General features: G+C 39.9%; 1 pseudogene; it reads right to left on the bottom strand.

Annotated features, from left to right (window-relative positions):
* Positions 1-1,936: 1,936 nt before the first annotated feature.
* Positions 1,937-15,784, bottom strand: LOC116888098 (annotated as a pseudogene).
* Positions 15,785-20,678: the final 4,894 nt, after the last annotated feature.

The raw sequence follows: 20,678 nt of genomic DNA, 5'->3' as shown, positions 1-20,678 counted from the left end.
TCACGTGATTGACAATAAACATTAAATAAGCTACAGAAGCATTATGGGAATTTCAAGACTTGTAATCACATGGATGGTTTTAATCATGTACCCCTGAACTATGTTTCACCAACTTGAAGACATGCTATAGTAAACACATATATTGGTTTCTATAGCCTTGGTTCTACCTTATACAAAGGGGATCCCAAGGAACAATAAATTAACATTGTAATTGTCTATAGTTGAGACTATTATATGCAATATAAATAAACTATTCCAAAGCCAGAAACATTTGTGGGAAAAAGTTGAGTTTTTTAATACAGTTTCTACAAGTGATTGTGCTACTGGTAATCTGAACAAATTAAAGACCAAATGAGAGTCTCATTCTTGATTTCAGTGTCTCACAACATACAATAATTAAACTGTTAAAAATAATTACTAGCCAGAAAAAAACATTAAAGAGATTACTGCTTTTACTATCTTGTGTTATCAGAGGTCCCCCCACCGCAACTCCTCCTAGGAACTAAAGGATGTAAACAGTATATTTTATTTGACTTTAAAGTATTACTACTTTATTTTTAGCAGAACATTGATCCATATCTGCATAGCTCCCTTTTAGGACCAGGAAGTAAGGCAAGGTTTCTATGCCTGTGGCATCGAATGCTGATACCGACAGCACTGTTTGGAGACTTTGCTGTCTCTGCCCTCCAGTGTTTTGGTCAACAGCAGACTTTGGTCTATGACTTAAGAGAGATGTGAGTATTTTCCATTCCCTTTTGTAGGAGACTAGCTTTCCTGTCTTCCCAAGCCATATGCAGAATCACTATTTTTGCATCCCAGGTTTAGGGGATGCTCAAGTTACAATTGGAATGAACCTCGAGTCAATCACCTTTGCAGCCCAACCATTCTTTAATTTGGCAATGCTCAACCTGCTTTCACTTTCCGGCTTCTTAGACTGTGACGATTTGACATCCAGGAAAAGATGTCTAGTGGTTTATTGTTAAGTGAAATACAAACCTTGATGCCTAAACAGATGGATGTATACTAACAAGCTTCTTAGTCAAAAATTTTATGAAACCCAACCATGCCAAAGCCACATTTCAGCGACAAGAGCTCTAACTTGCTTGTTGGGAATATTAGTTAAGATTTGTTTGATTTCCCTTAATATTAACTAATGCTTATACAGTAGAGGGATACTGCCTGGTTTTCTAAAATAACAAACACACAGCAAAACAAACTTCAGAACATATTTAAAATGGCAAACTGACATATTTATACATTTTTCTTATTAGCTGTTGGCAGGTCTAAGGCACAGATCTTTAGAAATTATGGTTTCATGGAGCTGCCACTGGTTGTGGCTGAACACAAGTCCTTAAAATAGCTTCGGGGCTCACAGGTCAGAAGGTATTGGACCTTCTGGGGGGACCGACGGGCTGCCAAGGCACAACCCATGTATTCTTGAGTTGTTCAGCTTCAACACAGTAATTTTGGACAAATCCAATTAATAAAACAGATGGATTGCTGAATTTCTTAATAGCAGATTAGTTTAAATATTCAAGGATTGTTCCATACATTTTTATTCTGCTGTGGTATTGAATTCCATCTGTAAGCTCAATCTACATAGGAAGCCTTTGGGGATATGCAGACTTTGGTTCACAGTTTGTAGTACAAATACCCGGATATATCATTTATTTGCTATTAAGAATGTAATTACTATGCTTTTAAAATTCAGTGTTTTTAAGCCAAGTTTGTAATTAGCAGTGCTTGGTGCTTGGAGCAATTCAGAGCATCATCTTTCTCCTCCTCCTCCTCCTCCCTCCTCCTCGTCCTCCTCCTCCTCCTCGTCCTCCTCCTCCTCCTCCTCTCCTCCTCCTCCTCCTCCTTCTCCTCCTCCTCCTCCTCCTTCTCCCTTCTCCTCCACCCTCTCCTCCTACTCATCTCCCTCCAGTCTCTGTTCCTAGAGCAAGCGTCTAGGGGTGGAGACGTAGGCTCTTTCGGCGTGCAGCATTTCAATAAAAAGGTTATTATGGGGCACATCCCCATTTATCTGCTTGCTGATTGCCTGGATTTCTGGTAGTTGAAGAAGTAGCTGCCCAAATTTCTCAATTTGTTTGGGGTAGTTGCAAACTGTGTAGGCTAGCAGGGCAGCGTTCACCTGCTCCTGGACACCTTCCACCAGCTGAAAGTTCTCAAGATCCTTGACATGTGAGCTGAACATCACCAGGAACTTCAGACATAGAAACTCCGCTGATCAAACTGTAGCGAATGGAGTCTCACCGTGGGCTTCTGTGCAAGACTCAGGAAGCTGTTGAATGCAATTTCCGGGTTTGAGATGATGATGGAGTAGTCCACATGTTCTCCAGTAATCAGGCAGATTGTCCGTTCCCTCCCACGTGCCACTTGCTGGTAAATGTAACCAAGGGTCAAGAGCTTCCTCCAGCAGTTCTGAAGCAACTTCATTTGGTCATCAGCCTTCAGTTCCCTGAAGAAGATACTATTTCTGGTCCACTCAACAACGGAGAACAGGATCTGGCCCGCCATTTTGCTCAAAAGCCCAAATGCACTCAGGTTTTCCCGCCTGTTTCAGTTACTCTGCTCTTGCTGTACGTAAGCCATGATTTTTGTTTGAGGCTCATCAGGTTCACACTTCAAAATTTCCAGTATCGGGTGTGGGATGCTTGCTGGGAACCTTGTCATATCGGAGTAGCCAATCATTCATTGACTCAGGTAAGCTGGAGTAGGGGTCTGGATATTCAGACTTGATGGTCCAATTAGGTAAGGGACTATATCATGTAATCATGTAGGCTACTATGAGGTGGCAATGTCATGCTAATGGGAGATGTGACAAAGGGACTTCTGTCACTGTGTCAAGGCTACATGGGTCGGAGACAGGCCTTTGGAGGCAGAATGATCGTAATTATAAGGTCAGGCCTGAGGGCATTGCTTGGATCACCTGAAACATGGCTTCCAGCTTCTTTCCAACGTCCATTCATTTTTTTTTTTTTGAATCAACAGTAAGGACATCATTTTCTCTGTGTTTTGTCAATTTGGCAGTTCTGGTTCTCTATGCATGTGTACCTTTTGGTTTTGGACTGTTCAATTAAAAAAAGCCCTTGCAGCTTTCACAGGTGAGAAGACTGTAATAATACCCAAATACTTCATCACCACACACAGGACATAGCTCTTCCAGATCTTCATCATAAGAGTGATTCACCGTTTTAAATTGAGACACTGCATGTTTTCAGGCATCTGCCCCTATTCCCCATGCAGTCCTGAGACTTTCATCTCCACTTTGGGCAGCAGGACCAGGCGGTGAGGGTGGGAATGGAGCGTTGGAGTCAGTCTGGAAGCCCAGCATATATTTCCCTGTGTTGTTCTTTAAATTTCAAGGAGTGGCAAGTCTCTGATCATGTTGCAGATGCTTTCTAGTCCTACGTATCTACTTGTACTTATCATCTACTTCTGAAGCATATATATATATATATATATATATATATATGTAGTCATTATTCTAAGTTCAGCAATGGAAATGTTGTTGTTGATCTTGTTATTTCCACATATGTAAGAGTATGTGACTTGGTCGCCCCAAGTCTGTCTTTCTGTTCCACCTATTTCCCCTAGAAATAACAAGATTTTACTCCCTTTTATATGTGTGTGTGTATTCGTACATATATAACATATGCAATATATGTACTATAATACACATAATCTATGTAATATAATACATTATATTACACATATTATATAATACAATATATTAAAACATATTATAAAATATATTTGTATTTTGTCTACAAATATTAGTGGATTAGATACTAAATAAAAACTAAATGCATATACTATATTACATATTACATAGCTTTCAGGTTATGTAATAAGTTTTATGTTGCACAATGCACAAAACCACTAGCATCTTGACAGACTTTATGGGAAAGCCAACTAAAATTTCGCTCCAACTAAAATTCCATTATTTAAGGCCTTATATAAACCCATTTTTTTGCTTCTTCTTTGAAACAAAGTTTGAAAGTCTGGCCTGCTGAGTACTCAGTGTCCTGTGTGCTAGGCTCTGCTAGTACCACCTTGACACGTTTCTATTTTAGGGCCTTTGCTTTCATTCTTCTGCTCTGGACCTTCTTTCCTGGGATATGCTCATGGAACATGCCATTGATGTTATCCAGTCTTTACTGCTCTCTCAGGCAGGCTTTGGTTGACTTTAAAAGAATGTTTCAGCCTCTTAGTAGTCTGTCTCTTCACCACAACTCTCTGTTCTTTATGTTTTCCATAGAACTCGTGCTTGTATAACATAGCTTTGAAAGGATATGTCATAAATTGAGTCATAAAGCACTTGCATCCCATAAAAACCTGGGTTCCATGCCAGGCAGTCCCTCGAGGCTCTTCTCAATGAAACTCAAGTTCTGTGAGTAAGGAGAATTGTTTTTCTGTGTGGCTGACAAATATTAGATGATTAGATAATAAATGAATGAATACCTTATTGAATTTAATCTAAATGTGAATTTTTAAAAGTTGATTGTATTTAGAGTTGCCAGCTAAATAGGGAAACATCAGAGAGGAGTTCTTGGGAGATTTTTGGTGGGGAGGAGAGGGAAGAAAGAGGAAGAAAGAGGACAAGAGAGAGAGAGAGAGAGAGAGAGAGAGACAGAGAGAGAGACAGAGACAGAGACAGAGACAGAGACAGAGAGAGACAGAGAAAGGGGGTATAGAGTGGTCGATTGAGATTGGGTCTCGAAGAATTCATATTTAAGGACTTCTCCAGCTCCTTTGGAGCAGTCACCCTATATGTTTACTGGTACAAAGGGCACTGGACAAGCTGTGACAAAAGGATTGTAGAGATGCAGCTTCTCTGTTGTGTATGGAATTGATTATGCAAACTATCACAAATGAGTCTGGGTCACCTCATAAAATGTGAAACTGCAGCATTTATGAGAACGTAGGGTTATGGTTATCATGCAATTATTATGAGTTGGACTGTTTTATGTCCCTTACATGACTTTGATTATATAATAAAGTAGTTATTAAATTTTAATTTTTTGATGTCTGTCAACTTTCCTCAAACTTCACATGGAAAGAATTCAGACAATTATTAAGTTTATCAGCTTTTCCTTGCCACATTTGCTTTTTAAAGCAGTTTGAATATAATTAAGACAATTTTTTCTAGAAATTCTAACTTCTCAGTGGTTAAAGGGTTTAGCAAGCATTTGCTGCTAATCATAATCTTGTCAATTACACTTCGATGGTCCTGTTTTGAAGGGGCAATGTTACATAATAGGTTTATTTATTAGTGGCATGAGGAATGAACAAAATGTAATGAAGTGCATTTGGGATTTGTGAATGCATTGTTATCATGTTCCCTTCTACCTCTTTGTGTTAAGAGTCCAACTTAGGGCTTCAATATAGACAAATGATATCAGTGAGACACACCCCCTGCAGTCTTAGATTTTTAATCCAGTGCTAGAAAGTGAGTTACACTTACTGTGCTTTTGCTAAATTTGCTGTAACTACTTTAATTGTTTCATTTAGAATGGTAAAAAATATATCAGCTATATAAAACTTTTTGGTGAGTTTTAAAATAATATTAAACTTGGTTAGATTAAATATATTTGGCATGTAATTCTCATGCAAATTGTAATATTTATTAATTTTAATTTTTGAGATATTGTCGCTTGGGAATTTTATTTGTGGCAGTTTCAATAAAAATTACTTAAGATTTCTTGTTGAAGATGGCAATTATATCACACATATTTAACACTTCTTGCTCTTGAATTCTTATTAAAATAAGTGAAGGCATATAACAATCTGAGCATATTCTTCATTAGCATTAGAGAGTAGAGAGGCTGCCAACATGTTAAATTTCTAAAAGACATATAAAGAATGCAATGACATACATGTTGCACGGGTACATTATCTGCCGTTATCTTTCTATCTATGCTTGATGAAGTCAAAGAACATAAAAGTTACAAGGAGGTAATTCAGGGACTAGAAAATATAAAAGGAGCTTTTAAAAATGTTTTAAAGGCAGGGTTTCCTACTGTGACACAGGTAGCCTGGATATCTCTATGTATTCCGTGTCAGTCTTGAACTCATGTTATTTCTCTTGCTTCATGCTGAGATTACAGGCATGGGTTGCCATGCCTTGTTGTTGGGATAACCTACGCGCACCATAACTGTATCAACTGGCTGTGAATTTGTGTCCCTGTGTTCTCAATTGTTAATTGCTAGGCTGGCAATGCCAGGTGTGGGCTGGATATGTAATGTGTGTCACTTTTCACCTGCCTGAAAAGAGGATTTTCATATTAAAAAGTAAACTGCCCTAAGAGTCCCCAAGCCTCATCCAATGTTTGGCCATGGGTCTCTGCATCTGTCTGAGTCGGCTGCTGGATGGAACCTCTATGAGAACAGCCAGGCTAGGCTCCTCTCTGCAAGCATAATGGTGAGGTAGCACAATAGTGTCAGGGATTGGTGCTTGCCCATGGGATGGGTCTCATGTTGGATCCATTATCAGTTGTCCATTCCTTCAGTCGCTGCTCCATCCCCTGTCCCTGAATTTCTTGCAGACAGGATAGATTTTGGGTCAAAATTTTTGTGGGTGAGTTGGTGTCCCTTTTGTTCCACTGGTGAAGAGGTGGCCTCTTCAGCTTCCATATTTCTATTGCTGTGTGACTCAGCTAAGATCACCCCTATGGACTCTTGTGAGCTTCCTTATCCCAGGTCTCTGGGATGTCCTAGAGATGAGCTCTGTGGGAGAAGATGTGGCCCACCCTACAGACTTGATGTACCAGGTGGGGGACTTCTACTCTATCAGAAAGGAAGGGAGGAGGTGGGAGAAGGAACTGTAGGAGAGGAGGACCAGAAGTTGGGCAGCAGTTAAGACGTAAATTGATTAAAAACTAAAAACAAAAACTAACTCTTTTCCAGAGGACTCAGATTCAAACTTAGCATCAACATAGTAGTTTACAACTCCCTGTAACTTTTATTCCAAGGAATCCAACCCTCTCATACAGACATTTATTCGGGCAGAACACAAATGTACATGAAAATGAAAATAAATAATTTTTTTAAAGAATTAAAAAAAAACAAGCTGCAATGGGGGAAGTCATGGAGGTCACATTGCCATCAAACTCACATCTCCTCCTTCGATCACTGAACACACTGTCAGAGCTGGTCTTTGACAGACAAACAGATACTTTATAGGTAGAGAGATAAATGGATTGATAGTTGAATATCTACTGTCTTAAAGTTTTATTTCTGTAAAGAGACACTATGATCTTGGCAACTCTTATAAGGAAATCATTTACTTAGGGGTGTCTTACAGTTTCAAAGGCTTAGTCTATTATTGTCATGGTGGAAGCATGGTAGTGTGCAGGCAGACATAATGCTGGAGAAGGAACTGAGGGCTCTGTATCCTGATCCACTGGCAGAAGGAGACTGCCCTATTGAGCATGGCTTGAGTGCATATGAGACCTCAAACCCCACATCCTTCAACAAAGAAACACCTACTCCAACAAGGAAATACCTACTCCAATTAGGCCATACCTACAATAGTGCCATTCCCTATGGGTCTACGGGACCCAGTTACATTCAAACTACCACTTCTGCCTAGTTATAGTCATCCATATATTTGTAGATGATATATAGGCCAATAGACACACAAATGGACAGATGTAAAGATAGATAGATGTTAGAGAGGCAGTTGCATAAAAATATACATTCATTCATATATGCACACATACATAGAAGATAAACAGGCAGATAGATGTAATAAAAATCTAAACACTAAAGACATGGGGCCTTTACTTCACATGCACACTCTGAGCATAGTTTACTATCTTCAATTAAGACATAAAGATTGGACATTCAAACTGCAAAGTCTTCTACAAACACAACCACAAAATACAGTGTTCATTTGATGTGCATAGATTTGATTAATAACTATGCTTTCCTTTGTTTTCAGGGATTACATCCTGAAAGCTCTTCCTCACACATTGTAATTGCTTCAGGTATTACTGTGAACTAACTGATACTTAAAATCCACTGGACAGAAATGCTGCAGAAAGTATTTGTGCTGCTGAAGATATTTAGCCATACACCCTCAGCCCTTAAAAAGATACATCTTTTTAAGACACATATGTAAGAAAGAACCTTCCAAGTGATGTCAAATGCAACTGCCATCAGGGGGAAAACACCAAAGTATAGGAAATGGTTTTGCACATAAATATATATATATATATTCATGTGAATATTTGGTTAAAATGATTGCATTTGTAAAATAGAATTACATAGTGGTATGCCTTTGAAACTATAGGAAAAGGATATGCATACATTGTCATTTCAGAATAGAGTAGAAAATATGAAACATTTAAGCAGTGGGTTGCTGGTTTTAATGCCAGTCGATGAACTACCATAACAACAAAATACCAAGATGTCCTCTTCTAAACTTAAAAGAAAACAATGCCAAGAAAAGAACAACAACAATCAAAAGTAACCATGTCATCTGTGGCGTCTTCAGGAGAATGTGCAGCAACCTGAACACTGTACCATGAGGATGGTTGGGTGGGCACCTATTACTTTGACAGCCTTTCAGGTTTGTATTTAACCATCCATGTCTGGGCACTAAGGTTGGGACCACTCCATTGACAATGAAGATGTTGACTGCTATTCTAGCATCTCCTTGCTGCTCTGGAGACCTCAAACCTGACAGAAGAAATGTTATATTGACTAGCAGGAGAATGCTCAAGGCATCTTTGTCCACATTGTGTAAATGTGATGTCTCTTTGAGTAAAGTGAGACCTGCTTGGCCAGAAGATAAAACCTGAGCCCATTTGGATAAAGACATAAGTATAGGGACCCCATATAAATGAGAAAGAACTGTGTGAAGTTCTCTTCACTAGAGGTGGAGCTTGAAGATCCCATTAGCAAGAAAGAGTATGTGTGACAATGGACAATGTGCACATTATTGAAGGCCTCATATTCAGACCCCGAATGCCCCCCAACATTAGTCAGAGATATATGATCAGTGGGTCAGACATGAGATATTTGAGTCCTGCAGAAGGGCATGGGGAAGAAATGAGACCCCAAAAGCCATGGAGAAAATCTAAGACCCTCAGGATCAAACGGGAAATATTTGAATGCTTCTTGGGGAGAGAGTGGAAATTTGAGACCCCATTATAAAGCTAAACTAAGGTTTCCTTAAGTAGAGACGAAAATTTGCATATTCTTTCCTTTACATGAGATCAGTGTCCTATCCCGCCTCATTCATTGGAGCATATCCAAGAGACTACAACATCTGTCCACTCTAGTGAATGTCGTGCCAGGTCATCAAAAATCTGGATGACAGTCCCATGCTGCTTCTCCTCACGAATATGTTCAATTGCTAAGTCTAGGTATGAATGGTGGGGAACACACCATTTCGGCTTCTGCCTTGAGGCAGTGAGCTCCTGTTCTTGGCTGTACTTGCTATGCTTGTGCTCTGCTACTTTAACCCTGGGTGGTCTGGATTCCCTTCAGGTGAATTGAAATACTCTAGGACCTAAAGTTTGGGTGGGGAATGACTGAGGTCCCTGACTCAGAGGAGGGCAATTTGAGGTCCTCATTGGCCAAAGAAGCATATTTGAAGACACTTTGGCCAAAATGGGATCTGAGCACCCTTTGTAAAGCAGGTGGAGTAGATTGGAATCCCTTTGGTCACAACAGAATGATCTGAGGCCCAATTAAATAGAGTTAATAAGTCCACTCCCATGGCGACATATTTAGAAGGTCTGAGAACCCTTTGGATATTGGTGGACTGTAGCTTGCTATTAGAAGTGGCAGGACTGAGATCCTTTTGGTGAGAAGAGGAATAGTTTGAGTATAATTAGGGAAGGCCGATTCAGTGAAAGAGGACACTCAGACTTCTTTGTGAAGGTTGATCTATATCGAATTTCTCTGGGGGCAGAAGAGGAATTGTTGGTTCCCCTCTGGGGACAGGTTATAGATTAAAGATGCTCTAAAGTAGAAGGAAGGAGCTCCCTATGATTGTATGGAAAAGTCTCAGCCTTTCTTAGTCTTGTGTCTGCAGCTCTATTCGGAATAAGAAGTACTTAGAGCACTTTAGGTAGAGGGATCTGATTTGTCACCAATTAGGTCACATGAAGTAGGTCTAGGGCCATACAGGTCAGAAAAAGCGCATGTTATTCAACAAACTGTATAGCATGTTCTTCTAGCTAAAAATTGTGAGCTCCTTTTGACCAGAAAGGGAACACCTACCATGCATTTAATCAGAGGGACTTATCTGATGCCTCAGAGGTACATCTGAAGCAACCAGCAGTAGAAGTCATAGATTTGACAGATGGTTGATAACAAGAAAAAGTTTTAAACTCCTTTTGTTTATATGGGAAACATTAGGGGAAAACATGAGGTAGACTTGTAGATTAAAAGAGTTGAAGATGCCATGGTAAGAGTAGGACACTAGTTCCCTTCTTGAGATGGGCTGCTTTAGAGGTTACATACTTGGATAGAAGGGGTAAGTTGGAGGTTTCCTAAGGCAGAACTTGAAGTTCAGACTCTCTCTTGATTAGAGAACAAATTTCTGGATTCTCTTTTGTCACAAGGAGCATCTCTAGGCCCCCTTTTGGCACTAATAGAAGGTTTCCCTCCATTTGGACAGTAAGAGCATGATTTTAGCCCTCCTTGGAAGAAAGAGGGTGGCTAACGTTTTTGGATGATGGTGAAGGTTTGACACCCCCCTGGGGACTATTTCCATCTAGAAATAACTCAAAGTATTTTTTGATTGCAAAAGATGTTTCAATGGCTCCTTTGGGTATCATGGGCATTCCTGAGTCTATTCCTGGTAGAAACAGTGTTCCTTTAAATCCCAATGAGAGTGGTGGAATTACTGAGGCTCTCATCATGAGAGGGAGTTTTTCCCATGCCCTTTTTTATACAAATGGAAGACACTCTCTCCCCTTTTAGTTTCTTATCTTTTTTAGAAAATGAAGAATGTCTGAGTACTCTTTTAGATGAAGAGGATGGTCAGTAACCCTCATGTTCTAAATGAGAAGCATGGGTGTTTACTTGGTCAGAAAGGGCCCTTTTCAATTTGATTTTACCATCTATGGATGCCTTGAGGAGATGGGGGGTTTTTGAGGCCCTCCTTATGAGATTGTGAGTATCTGGGGTCTCCTTTGTTAGAAACAGATATGATGATGCCCCTGCTCATCTCATTTTATAAGCTTTACACTGCTTTGTCAGATGTGGAAGCACTTCTCTCCATTTTGGAAGTATGGCAAAGTTCTGAGCCCTCATCTGATGGCACAGATTTGAAGCCTGCTTGGTCTAAAGAGACATGTCTTGATCTTGTTTTCTTCAATTTAGAATGATTGGAACCACCTTGTGGAGAGGGAGAATGTCTGATCTGAAACTTGATTCTGATGATTTGGATCGGGGACTGGGGAGATGCTCCTTTGAGGAGTAGTCCTGGGACTTGAGTCCTTTTTGGCATTCTTGGAAGATGCGAACCTACTTTTGGAAGAAGGGATACATTTTAAGACATCAAGTTCTGAGAAGGAATATCTGATATCCCTTCAGGAAATGGGACATATCTCACTATCTTTTGTGTAGAATTGAAAAGTCTAGGACTTTTGTTGGAATTAGGGGAATGTCTCAGGCATTCTTCATGAGAAGAAATAGGAATAAAGTCACCATGTGCACAAAAGGATAGTCCTGGAAACTTTCTTGAAAAGGAAGGTCCCACAGTCTCTTGGGTAGATGGCATAGGTTCAAGAGGCCCTTGGGCTGGTTGAGAAAGTTCTAGAGTTTCCTGGGGAGATGTTTGTGTTCCCAGAATCCTTTGTTCAGATACTGAAGTGCCCAGACCACCTTCATTAGATTTCAAAATCCCCAGAGCACCTCTCAAAGATTGCAAAGATTCTAGAGTCCCTGACACAAATTCTGAAATCTTAAAAACAGATTGAGTAGATAGGAGAGGTTCTGCTGACTCTGGACTAAGTGGTGAAGGAAGTGGAAATACAAGAGAATTCTGTGCAGGTGACAAAAGTTCAATAATCTCTTGGGTGATAAATGCTATTTCTAGACTGCTTTGTGTACACAGCAATGTTTCTAGTGTCTTCAGAGCAGATTCAGAGAGTCCAAGATCTTCTGGATAAGATGGTGAACTTTCTAAAGCCTTTTGGTCCAAACAGGAGCATGGGGACTCCTGGGATGACAAGCCAGGATCTGAAGACCCTTGGACAGATGAAGCCTTTATTGAGATCCTTGTGGTGATATACACAGTCCCAGTGCCTCTTGTGAACTCAATGAGTTTTCTACATATCTTTTCTGGAGATTTTAATGTTCTGTACTTGAAGATACTTCATAATGACCTTGTTCTGAGGGGAAAGGTATCACATTCCCAGATGTAGATCAGAGACTAGCCCTAACCCTAACCCTAACCCTAACCCCAACCCTGGGTTATTTTGTGCAGACCCCATAGATCCTGGAGTTGGGGCAAAGGTCCTATAGTCTATTTTCCATACATGGACTGTACAAGAATAGCTTGTGCAAATAAGAAATGCCCACTGCCCTGAACAGAGGGGGAAGATCCTGGAGTCACTTGTTTAGATTGGAACATTTTAAGAGTCTTTTCTGCTGATAGGCAAGGTCCGATAGTCTTTTGATCAGATGAAGAAGGTGATAGAGTCACTAGTGGTAAATCAGAAACAGCTAGATGGCTGGCAGCAAATTCAAAAATGCCGGATATCCACTGGGGAGATGGAGATATTCATATGCTTCTGAAGGTGCTGGTAAAGGTGTTGAATGCAGTAGAGCTCTCTCAGCAGATTCTGATGTATGCATCATTGCCTGCACTGCAATGGAAAGTTTCAGAGGTTCCTGGGCTGATTGCAAAGGCGCTAAATGCCCTTGACCAGATGGGAAATTTTCTATGACTCCTTTGCATAGAAGGTGAATGTCCCTCAAGGTCTGCAGACGATTGTGGCAAAACTCCTATTGTCCCTGGTTGAGGTCGAGAAAATTTGACATTCTCCCTAACACATGACAAATACCAGAAGGTATGCTGGGTGTGCTTATATTGTTCCCAATTCCTTGTGCAATATATTGATGTTTCCAGAGTCCTTTGGTTGGAGAAAAAAAGAAGTATGCACAGGCAAAGTTACCTCTGTAGCCCTGGAAAGTTCCTTGGGATTTTGAGAGAATAGCAAAGGTCCTAGAAACCCTGGAGTAGACACTGGATACTCCCAAGCACCTAGCACAGAAGGAGAATGTCCTAAATCTGGTTGGGAAGACAAAAATGGTTCTTGAGTTTTTGGAGTTAGGAAACCTTCAGTAGCCCTTGGGGAATATGGTGAAGATTATATAGCATGTTGTGCAGATGACGAACATCTCAGAGCTGCCTGGGAAAACATTGGATGATTCAAAGACATTCAAGCAGATGACAGTTTTGGTACAGTCCCTTGTTCAGATATGGACAGTTTTCGAGACCCTTGGGAAGATTGACAATGTCCTAAAGCCCCTTGGGAAGATGAACAAGATCCAAGAATTACTTGTTTAGACAAGGAAATTTCCAGAGGACTCTATACGATGGCAAAGGCCCTGGAAGTAGCTGAGTCATTTGAGTAAACCCAGGACATACTGGAGTTAGTGGCAGAGATGCTTCAGTCTGCTCTTTAGACCTGGCTTGCCTTAAAATGGCTTGTGCAGATAAGAAATGCCTCGCACTTCCATGAGCAGATCAGGAAGATCCTAGAGTCACTTATTTAGATTTGGACACTTTCAGAGTCTCTTCTGCTGAATAGCAAGATCCCACAGTCTCTTAATCAGTTTGAGAAGATGTTGGGGTTATTTGTGGTGATACAGAAAGACCCAATGCCTTGGAGCAGATTAGAAAGTGCCTGAAGTCCTTCAGGTACATGGAAAACTTTCATGGTTCTGAAACTGCAAGGGAAGGTGCTGAAGGCAGTAGAGCCCTACACCCAACCCCATCAGATCCTGATGTCTGCATCATTGGCTGGGCTGAGATGGAAAGTTTCAGAGGCTCCTGGGCAGATAACAAAGGTGCTAGATACCCTCGACCAGATGGGAAAGTTTCTGCACCTCCTTGGGTAGATGATGAATGTCTATCAGGCTCTGGAGGTGATGGTAGCAAAGTTCCTAGAGATGCTGAAGCAGATTGAGAAGATGCCACACCCTCCTTCACTCATGGCAAATGGCATAAAGTACTCTGTGATTTTTTTGTATTGACTTAATATCCCTGTGGAATATACTGAAGGTTCTAGATTTCTTTGGTTGGAGAAAAAAGAACTTTGCACAGGCAAAGTTGGCTTTTTTGCCCTGGTAAGTTCCTTGGACTTTTGAGAAGAAAGCAATGCTCCTAGAACCCCTGGACCAGGGACAAGATGCTCCTGAGCACCTAGTACAGGTGGGCAGTGTCCTACATCTGATGGTGAAGTACAGAAGGATTCTTGAGACTTCTGACTAGGTAAGAAAGGAGCAGTGTCACTTGGGGAAGATGGGGATCTTTGTACACCATGTTGGGAAGACAGAGCCTGGCAAGAAGTTGGAGGTTGTAAAGTCTTTTGAGCAGAAGAAATTTGTACAATCCCTTGTTTAGATGTTAACAATTTTCTTTGGCAGCAGGAGACGGCACAAGCCCCCTTTTTGCAAAAAAGGGAAGGTTGAAATTGTCTTCCTAAGATGAGAAAGTTGTGAAGTCTATATCAGAAGGACTAACTCTTAACCTATTTTTTTCTAGAAACTGGATGTCTGCAGTCCACTTTGGTAGATGGAAAATGTTGAATATTTCCCCCCAAGACAGGGCACATGAAAGAAACACTCTTGTGTAGATGGGGTAATTGGAAATCATCCTGTTCAGATATGGTAGATGCTAAGGCATCTTTCTCAGATGGGGAAGATCTTAATGTATGTTGTACATGTGTAGAAGTCTTGACTATGGCATTAGAACATGGGGAAGGTACTAGAGCCACCTGTGTAGATATAGCCTCTCCTAGAGCATCGTGGATATATGTGAGGTCTGAGGGCCTTATGTGCAGGTAGGGAAGTTTCTAGACCTTGTTGTGTACTTGTCAAAGTTCCAAGAAAAGTTTCTTCAGCTGGAGAAGGGGATACCACCTTTTTTTTTTTTATAGAAGTGTCATATTTCCTTGCCAGCTTGATGGACAAAACAAGTTCTAAGGACCCTTTGGGAGATAAAGTAGAAACCAGAGCCTTTGGGGTCTTGAGTTCTGGGGATACTTGTGAGTGTAGCGTGGGACTGACAACCCTTGTGCATATTTGGAAGTGTATAGTATGTTGTGTATTTTAGGAAAGATGGCTGATCTTCCTGGGAGATGGGAAGTTCCTGTAACCTCCAGAAGTTTGGGAGGTCCCTATGGATTCTTGTGCTGGGTAGGGAATCCAGGGATTCCCTATGCTACATGTGTATGCCACAGACACTTTACCTGTCCATATCACATCTCACCATCCCTTGTCCACATATGACTGGATCCAGAACCTCCTGTAAGGATGGAATATGTCTTAGAACATCTTTTGTGTATGTGTCACATCCACAAGCCATTTCTAAAGATAGGACTGTGGCTATAACTCCTTTTGTAGATTTATCCTTTCCCACAGTCCCTTTATGAGGTAGCGTAGTACTCAGAGAATCTTGTACATGGAAGTAACTGCTCACCTGTAAGGAATCCCAATAAATCAGTTGTATTGTTTCACCCAATTGGACTTCAGTGGTATCTGGAGTTTGGTCTGTCATTTGTTCCTTACTTGGAGGATGTTTGTTCATGTCAACCCAGGAGTAGTATTTTTTTCTTTATTGGTTATTTTTTATTTACATTTTAAATGTTATCTGCTTTCCTGGTTTCCCCTTCAGAAACCCTCTATCACATCCTCCCACCCTCTGCTTCTATGAGGGTACTCCCTCACTTACCCATCCACTCCCTCCCACCTCCCCCTCTGATATTCCCCTACACTGGGGCCTTGAACATTGACAGGACCAAGGGCCTCTCCTCCCATTGATGCCTGACAAAGCCATCCTTTGCTATGTATGCAGATGGAGTCATAAGTCTATCGCTGTGTACTCTTGGAATGGTGGTTTAGTCCCTGGGAGCTCTGGGAGTTCTGGTTGGTTGATATTGTTGTTCTTCTTATGGGTTTGCAAACCCCTTCCACTACTTCAGTCCCTTTCTCTAACTCTCCATTGCAGACCCCATTTTCAGTCCAATGGTTGGCTGCGAGTATCTGCCTCTGTACTTGTCATGCTCTGGCAGAGCCTCTCAGGAGACAGCTATATCGGGTTCCTGTCAGCATGTATTTCTTGGCATCTGCAATATTGTTCGGGTTTTGTGTCTGTATATGGGATGGATCCCCCAGATGGGGCTGTCTCTGCATGGCCTTTCCTTCAGTCTTTTTGTCTAGGAGTATATTTTTCACACAGCTTCTGACAACTCACTAACTTCTAAGTTCTATGTCACAATGCTGAATGTTTTCATGTCCTCTTTCTATTTTCACTTATTGACTATAGATATATTCGCATGTATCTTGCTTTCTCTGACAGTGTATCCACATTTTCTGTGAAGACATTGTCTCTTGACATAGCTCCTAGAAGGTTTTTATGATTCAGCCTGCTTGCTTTCTTGACCTCTAACTCAAAGTCATGACTTCCTGTCTTTGCTAGCTTTTTCAGGTATAAGCTTTCCCCTTGCCTGCCTTTTTGTTTTGCTCTAAAACTCTAATAAAATTGCTCTTGCATTCCTTTTTGAGTTTTAAAATCCTTTTATCTATAAGAATAAGAGCCCAGAAAAAGGAATCCTGGAAACAGCAGTGGGGCTTTGTTATGGCACATTAAGGAAAGCCATTTCGTACTTGAGAAGCACGGTTATGGTTATATTTTTATTTTTATTTTTCTTTCTTTAATTCTCTTCAGTCTACTTTGTTACATGGCTATTGTACATCTGAGTAGCCTCTTTGGCCTTGGATGGCTATGTGACATTTTAAATGGCCCAAAGATCATAAAATTCCTGTTTAGCAGAGGCTTTCTGGTAAAGAACAGAGGCACTATTGTCCCATAATGTAAGAGTTCATCCAAGTGGCTCCACCAATCATCTGGACAGGAACATCCTTCAGGAAAGTGGTTCATCCTCAAACTTTAAGAAATAGTATAAGGTCTTCCTAAAACAAAGACCAACACAATGGTATCTGTGGCCATTGTCCAATCTCATCTCAAGAGAGTGTTTTCCTCTTGCTACTTAATACCACATGTATCACCAAAGGGTACTTTATTATAATCTACAATAAACTCGATGTTCTACAAAATATTCCAAATTTAGGGCAGAAAAAGACCCCTAGTCACAATAGGAGAACACCGTGTGTCCTCTTTTCAGGAGCTGCCAGACTTCCCTAGTCAATATTTGATTTCAGTTCTTATATTTTGAACTTAAGAGTGCCTCCTTGATTTGTTCACTTTAATTCTATTGCTTGCTTTTTTTCTTAACAGAGTTTGTTTGCATTTCTGTGTATATATTCATTAATAACTGGACATTTTATACCATATATTATAGCAATTAAGAATTGTGATCAACATTTTGGGCTGGAAGTGCCTTATTTTTTTCTGTGTCTTTTTTTTCTTGATAGTCTAGCCAGTCTTCGTGCCATGACCGCATTTCCACTCCACTAGTTTAGACAAGGCTTCTTAGAACTCATTTCTAGGGTCAACGAAGTTTAATTTTTTGCCAGTAATCTATTATAGCTGCTGTAAAGTCAGTGTCATTGGTTTTTAAGTAGCTTATGATTCACTGCTTTCAAAATTTTAATTCCTTGATGGAAAATGGTACACATCTGGATCCTGATGCAGTTGTGGCAGAGACATGACATTTACCAATTCATCTCCCACAAAGTATCATACAATACAACGAAGGACCTAATTTTTTTTTTAAATACCGTATTTTCTTGATATAAAATTTGGCTCATGGTAACTCTTGGAAGACAAGGACTAAAAAGCTGTCTGCCTTTCAGTTAGAGGTATTTTCTAGGTATCTGAATTAGCCTTCATTACACTCATTACAGTTTCCATATTCCTGATATTTCATTCCTTACCTGGGACATGAGAAGCAGGAAACAGCTGGGTAACTTGAGGCTCTTTCAAACTATGGTAAAGAACACAACTAGAAGTGTAAAACAGTGAAATTATCTGGAGAAACCAACAGAAATCCTAAAGTTCTTAGTCTTGATTTCGAGAAGAAAGTCAAGACTAATAAGATGATTTGCTAATGGGCAAAGGGCATTAGCATGAAGCCTGGTGGTCTGAGTTGTATTCCTGAGACCATGTGAAGGAGAAAACTGACTTCCTTATTTTTTAATAAAAAAAAGCTTCTCTTTGAAAGATCCTCAAACTTCAAGGAAAAATGAAATAATTATTAAATTAGAAATACGCAAATATGGATAATACTTATATTTAGATAAAGTTAAAATACCTTTTTGCTTATTTTGAATGCAAATATTCTTTCATGCACAATATTCTGATCATTGTTCTCCCTCTCTCTTCTCCTTTCGGATCCTCCCTCTACCCCTCCACCCATTTCCACGCCTTCTTTTTATCTTGGTAGAAAACAAACAGGCAAATAAAAACAAACCATAATAGAACAAAACAAAACAAAAATACAAAGAAACACAGTCACCCACTATAAACACAAAATCAAAGCCATAATATACAAATAAAGGCAGTAAAGTAAAAAAGAATTCTCCAAAAAAATACCATTGATTCATTTCTATTATCCATCCACACTGGAAATGGAACTGCTTTTTTTCCAACTCTTTCAATCCTTCCTCTAATTCCCCCCAAGGTGGTCCTGTTCTCACTTCAGTGGTTTGCTGCTAGCACTGACCTCTGTATTGGACATGCTCTGGATGTGTCTCTCAGGAGAGATCTATGTCCAGTCCCTTTCCACATGCATTTTCTAGCTTCATCAATCTTACCTAGTTTTGGTGGCTGTATACATGGGCCACATGTGGGTCAGGCTCTGAATGGCCGTTCCTTCAGTCGCTGCTCTAAATTTGCCTCCATATCCCCTCCTATGGATATTTTTCACCCTTTTAAAAAGGAGTGTGAGCATCTGTATTTTGGTCATCCTTCTACTTGAGCTTCCTGTGGGACCGACCCTTAAGTATGGTTTGTATATACAGTAAGACTCCACTAGAGAAAATTAATTTTTCCACAGGGTATCAATTGCATACAGATTCTTGGTTAGGGATAGAAGACCATGTTCACTTTCCCCTCTCATTTGTAGGACCCCATCTGACTTTGATCTGTGTAGGCCCTGGGCCTGCTGCCACAACCTGTGAGTTTATATATATGTCAGTCCATTAACGTTTAGAAGGCCTTGTTTTTTTGGTGTCATCTGTACCCTTTTATAGTTTGCTTTTGTTTCCTCTTCTAAATGAACAGATTTTAAAAGTTCACACACACACACACACACACACACACACACACACTCACACACACGAAGGCACACAATCCATACTTGAATGGGTGACATGTATTAAACTCATAATAGAAATGATGAAATAAAGAAGTATTAGAAGGAAGAGGAAGAGGAGAAATTTGGATGTTCTAATGGCTATGGGAGATATGATTGTCTCAAAAAATGGTCCAAACAACCATGGTGGCATCTTTGGATTCAGTATTGATTAGAATATGTCTATAAAGCATTCATGAAACATAGGCACTCATTTAAGTGTCTATCTGTGCAAATTTTTAGTAGATTTGTAGAATTGTGCTACCATCACCTCTATCCAGTTTTAGAACAACTCCATTCACCCACTCTCGTGCCTAGTTGCTATTATTCTCTATTCCTTCAATCGGCACCAAACATTGATTAAGTCTCAAAAATCCTATAAAATATAAAAATCTGAGTGGAACTCTGTCATGTATAGTTTCCTTAAATATATATTATACTTATTGCTTAAAAATATTAAACTGGGGCTGGACAGATGGCTTAGATGATTAAGAACACTGTCTTCCAGAGGTTCTGAGTTCAATTCTCAGCAACTACATGGTGGCTCACGACCATCTATAATGAGATATGATGCCCTTTTCTGGTGTGTCTGAAGACAGCTACACTGTACTCATATACATTAAATAAATAAATCTTTAAAAAATATGAAACTAAAGAAAACCTCCAATGCTACATATTTTAAGGATATAAGAGTGTAAAGAGACACTACTCTGGCAATAAGGTACTGGATGGTACCTCTATGACAAAGAACAAATTAACGGGAGAAAAGTTCTATCAAATTTTGTCTAGTCATAGCTTTATGTGGCATATACATTTCAATATAAAGACATATCAACAGGAGAAAATAGTTATTTTATATTTAAGTTCTGTCAAACATGGACAGTAAATAGACAAAAGGAATATGGTCCTTAGATAGAGTCAACATTCCTATAGCAATCAGTAGAGTAAAGGGGGAAAATACATATTTTTTAATCAAAATTTCTGTGACAAGGGAAATTTCAAAGACCACTGGAAGGCCAGTTTTGTTTGTTTGTTTGTTGGCTTCCTTTTAGCTACCATGTTGCATTTATTTCCATCATGAATATGATGTAGCTCTTATGAAATAAAGCCTCTTTTCGAGAAGGTAGATCATCGGAGGTTGACATTGTAGGTTGTATAGCTATTTTC

Source organism: Rattus rattus, chromosome X, assembly GCF_011064425.1.
Source record: "Rattus rattus isolate New Zealand chromosome X, Rrattus_CSIRO_v1, whole genome shotgun sequence".
NCBI lineage: Eukaryota > Metazoa > Chordata > Mammalia > Rodentia > Muridae > Rattus > Rattus rattus.
Note: the sequence above shows the minus strand (reverse complement) of the source record. Positions and strands in the feature narration are given on the sequence as shown.